Source organism: Empidonax traillii, unplaced genomic scaffold (assembly GCF_003031625.1).
Source record: "Empidonax traillii isolate 1590-97213 ecotype Southwest subspecies unplaced genomic scaffold, ASM303162v1 scaffold2413:size24926, whole genome shotgun sequence".
Taxonomy (NCBI): domain Eukaryota; kingdom Metazoa; phylum Chordata; class Aves; order Passeriformes; family Tyrannidae; genus Empidonax; species Empidonax traillii.
In genome coordinates, this window is record NW_020957606.1 from 4,234 (window position 1) to 9,935 (window position 5,702).

A 5,702-nucleotide genomic window follows, 5' to 3' on the forward strand; every position below is an offset into this window, starting at 1 on the left:
GCAAGCGAACGACAGCCCTGCCCTCCAGGAAAGAAACCCCTTCCCCTCTGTCTCTTTTCCTCTTCCTTCAAATCCAACCTGCAGGGCAGCTTTCTGCCATCTCTTCTCTTGGGAATTGGGAAGATAGACCCGCTCCCATGTTTAACACCTCAGGCAAAACCACCCTGTTAACACCTTTCCCAACCTTCCCCAGCCTTTCCCAAAGCCCAGATGTGGAAAGAACAAGTGTCCTTGTCCCTGGCTGTGCTGCTGTGCTGGGAGTCTCTTCCCTCCAGCTCTGCACACAGGCACTGCCCCTGCAGCTCCAGAGAAGGGCTGAAGAAGCATCTTCAACACAGAAATCAGGGCAGGGAATTTTATTTCATTCAGATGTTGTGATGGTTTTGGTCTAGGCCTTCCTGGTAACCAGTTTGTAACCAAGGAAGTGGCCATGTTCCCAGTATTCCATACGATTTTTACATAAACCAGAGTATAAATAGGTTGGAGATCAGAGACCTTGCTGTTTTCTCTTCTGGAGAGGTTCAGGGCAGGGGGTCCTTGTGTTGATCTCACTTATCTGGAGCCTGAGGCCTTCAGTGACCCCTGGCCTACCATGTGGATATTGGAGAGTGCTGGCCTTGTCTGCCCATCCTGCTTTTCTAAGGGACGTGGTGAGGATTGTGTTGCTAGTTATTAGGATAATTCTTGATGTTGTTTGTCTATATCTGTTTGGTGTCCCCTTTTGTCCCTTTTTATCCTTTTTTCCCCTTTCCCTTTCCCTTGATTGGGAAAGGGTGTGTTTGGATTCCCTGCGCTGTGTACATAGCATCTTAATTGTATATAGTTGTAACATATGTAAATATATATATATATATATAATTAGCTTAATTTTGAGTTCTTCTTTTTTTTTTTTCTTTTCCCTAAAAGAAGAAAGGATGGGGAAGGGGTTGTTACTGTGAGTTGGGGCATTTGGCAGGGAGCCAGGTCCAAACTATCACAGGTTTCCAGGGACCATTCTGGAATGGAGAGGGAAGGCCGTGACATCACAAAGAGTCCCATGGCAGACATGTGGGGCTGCATTCTTGGGGTGTGAGGCATCAGTTCTTTGGTGTCCAGGGGCCATTCTGGAATAGAGATGATTGGCCCTAAAATCACAACCAGGCCAATGGCAAAAAGGAAAGGCTGCAATGTGGGGGTGTGGTGCATTGGTTCTTTGGTTTTCAGGCATCATTCTGGAATGGAGAGGGTAGGCTATGACATCACAAAGGCAACCATGGAACCCTTTTGGGGCTGCAGTGAGGGGGTGTGCACTGCAGTTCCACCCAGGAAAGAAAGCCCTGAGCCTCTGTCTCTCCAGTGCAGTTGCTGTGCCACTCTCGGCACTACACAAAGAGCAAGAGCTTTGTGTGTGTGAGCACCTTTGGACTGGGAGGTGTCTTTGTCCGTACTGAACACCAGACCAAAACTTAAAAAAAAAAAAATCTAAACCTGAACTTAACCCTAAACCGTAAACCCTCAGCGTAACCCTATCCATTACACTAACCAAAATGTTACCTAAAACCTAACCCTAACCATAAAACCTAAGCCTAAATGTAAGCCTAGACCTAACCCTTAACCCTAACCCAAACCCTAACCCTAAACCCTAACGCTAATGAAAGGGACATTGGTGACATCATTGAAGACAAGTGACATAACAGAGGATCAGTGAAAACAGAGACAGCTGTGATGTCACAGGGACATTGGTGACATCAAAAGTACATGGCTAACATCAAAGAGACTCAATGACATCACTGGGAATATTGGTGACATCACAGTGGACAGTGGTGACATCACTGGGTAGCAGTGACATCACAGGGGACTGTTGAAAACAAAGGTAGAGGTGTGCTATCACAGGGACATTGGTGACATCACAGAGGATGTCAGTGATTTCACAAAGACAGGGGTGACATCACAGTGACACCAGTGATATCATCAAGGAGAATGGTGACATCACAGGGAACAGAGGTGACATCACAGGGACATGGGTGACATCACTGGGGACCAGTAACATCACAGGGGACTGGTGACAACAAAGAGACAGCCGTGATATAACAGGGACATCGGTGACATCACAGAGGTCTGGTGACATCACAAGGATATGGGTGACATCACGGGGACAAGGTACCACCTCTGGGCACAGTGGTGACACCACAGGGACAGCAGTGACATCACAGGGGACTGTTGACAACAAAGAGACAGCCGTGATGTCACAGGGACATCAATGACTTCAAAAGGGTCTGGTGACATCACAGAGACATGGGTGACATCACTGAGGACCAGTGACATCACAGGTAACTGGTGAAAACAAAGGGACAGTTGTGATATCACAACTGTGATCGGTGACATCAGTGGGGACATTGGTGACTTCACAGGGACAAGAGTGACATTACAGAGACAGCAGTGACATCATTGGGGACATTGGTGACACCACGGGACAGTGGTGACATCACACAGACATTGGTGATATCACTGGGGACCAGTGACATCATAGGGATGGGTGACAAGAAAGGGAGAACTGCGATTTCACAGGGACATCCCTGACATCAAAGGAGTCTGGTGACATCACAGGGACATCGATAACATCACTGTGACATGGTGCCACTGCTGTGGATAGTGGTGACATCACAGAGAAAGCAGTGACATCACTGGGGACGAGTGACATCACAGGGGACTGCTGAAATCAGAGGGACAGTCCTGATGTCACAGGGACATTGGTGACATCACAGGGGACTTCAGTGACTTCAAAAGGACAGGGGTGGCATCACAGAGACACCAGTGACATCATCAGGGTCATTGTTGACAACACAGGGGATAGTGGTGACATCAGAGGGAGATGGGTGACATTCCTGGGGACCAGTGACATCACATGGGACAGTTGACAACAAAGGGGCAAGCCTGATGTCACAGGGAAAGTGTTGACATTATAGAGACAACAATGACATCATCAAGGGCTTTGCTGACATCAAAGGGGACAGTGGTGACATCACAGGGACAGAAGTTACATCGTTGGGGAAAAGTGACATCACAGGGGACTGAAAACAACAAAGGAACAGAAGTGATGTCACAGCAACATCCGTGACATCACTGGGACATGGTGCTACTTCTGAGGACAGTGGTGACATCACAGAGACACCAGTGACATCATTGGGGACATTGATGACATCACAAGGGACAGTGGTGACATCACAGAGACAGCAGGGACATCACTGGGGACCAGTGACATCAGAGTGAGAGCAGTGATGTCACAGGGTCATCACTGATATCAAAGGGGTCTGGTGACATCAGAGGGACATTGGTCAAATCATAGGGACACGGTGCCACCACTGGGGACATTGGTGACATCACAGAGACAGAAGTGACATCATTGGGGACCAATGACGTCACAGGGGACTGTTGACAGCAAAGGGAAAACTGTGATGTCACAGGGACATTGGTGACATGAGAGGGGATGTCAGTGACTTCACAAGGACAGGGGTGACATCATAGGGACACCAGTGACAATGTGAGGGACATCGGTGACATCAGAGGGGACAGGGGTGACATCACAGGAAAGTCAGTGACATCACTGGGGATCAGTGACATCACAGTGGAGTGTTGAGAACAAGGGACAGCCGTGATGGCACAAAACCATCGGTGACATCACAGGGGTCTGGTGACATCACAGGGACATGGGTGACCTCATAGGGACATGGAGGCACTGCTGGGGACAGTGGTGACATCACAAGGAAAGCAATGACATCATTGGAGATCAGTGACATCACAAGAGACTGCTTATAGGAAAGGGGGAAACTGTGATGTCACAGGGACATTGGTGACATCACAGGAGGTGGATGTGAACACAAAGAGACACCAATGATATCACTGGGGACATTGGTGACATCACAGGGGACAGTGGTGACATCACACAGACATCGATGATATCACTGGAGACCAGTGATGTCCCAGGGGACTAGTGACAAGAAAGGGACAGCTGTGATGTCACAGAGACATCACTGACATCAAAGAGGTCTGGTGACATCATGGGGACATAGGTGACATCATGGGGACAAGGTGCCACCACTGGATACAGTGGTGACATCACAGAGACAATAGTGACATCACTGGTCCCCAGAGATGTCACAGGTGTCTGCTGACAACAAAGGGACAGCCGTGATGTCACAGGGACATTTGTGACACGACATGGGACATTGGTGACATCACAAGGCCAGGTATGACATCATAGAGCCATCAGTGCCATTATCGGTGATACTGATGGCATCACAGGGGTGATGGACATTGGTGACATCACTGGGATGAGGAACCTCAGAGGGGTCTGTTGACAAGAAAGGGACAGTCGTGATGTCACAGGGCTATCAGTGACATCACAGAGGCCAGGAGCGACAGCACAGAGATACCAGTGATATCATCAAGGACATTGGTGACATCACAGGGGACAGTGGTGACATCACAGAGACAGCAGGGACACCATTGGGACCAGTGACATCAGAGTGACAACAGAGTGAGAGCAGTGATGTTACAGGGACATCGGTCACATCACAGGGATATGGTGGCACTCCTGGGGACAGTGGTGATATCACCGGGTCAGCAGTGACATCACTGGAGACCAGTGACATCACAGGGGACTACTTACAGCAATGGGAAAGCTGTGATGTCACAGGGACATTGCTGACATCATAGGGGGTAAGGATGACAACACAGAGACACCAGTGATATCACCGGGGACATTGATGACATCATAGGGGGCAGTGGTGACATCACAGAGGAACCTGTGAAATCATTGGCCACTCTTGCCATCAAAGGGAAAGCCGTGATGTCACAGGGACATCAATGACATCACAGGGACATGGTGTTACCATTGGGGACAGTGGTGACATCACAGAGACAGCAATGGCATCATTGGAGACCAGAAATATCACTGGGGACTGGTGACAACAAAGGGAAAGCTGTGATGTCACACAAAGACCTGGATAACAACACAGAGACACCAGTGATATCAAGGGGACATAGGTGACATCACAGGGGACAGTGGTGACATTACAGGGACAGCAGTGACATCATTGTGGAGCAGTGACATCGCAGAAGACTGGTGAAAACAAAGGGACAGCCATGATCTCCTAAGGACATCAGTGACGTCACTGGGGACACCGGTGACTTCACAAGGACAGGGGTGACATCACAGAGACACCAGTGACATCATTGGTAACACTGGTGACATCACAGGGACAGCAGTGACATCATTGGGGAACCAGTGATGTCACAGGGGATTAGGGACCACAAAGGGACAGCTGTGATGTCACAGGGCTATCAGTGACATCACAGAGGACAGGGGTTGCAACACAGGGGACAGAGGTGACATCACAGAAACATTGGTGACATCACTGGGGACAAGTGACGTCACAGGGGACTGGTGACAACAAAGGGACAGCTGTGATATAACGTGGATGTTGGCGGAGGAGCTTCCAGAACAAACTGCACACAAATCAGGATGATTTACACAAATGTTCCACTTTATTTACATAACCCAACCTCTTATACACTTTCACTGCCCCCCGGGGTGTGATCACTTTCAAACTATTGGTTATTTGCTGTAACCCACGAACCGAGCGTGCATTACTGACACACTGCCTATTGGCTGCACACAGGTGTCCATGTGATATGAAGACATTGTTTTTCTCCTAAAACTC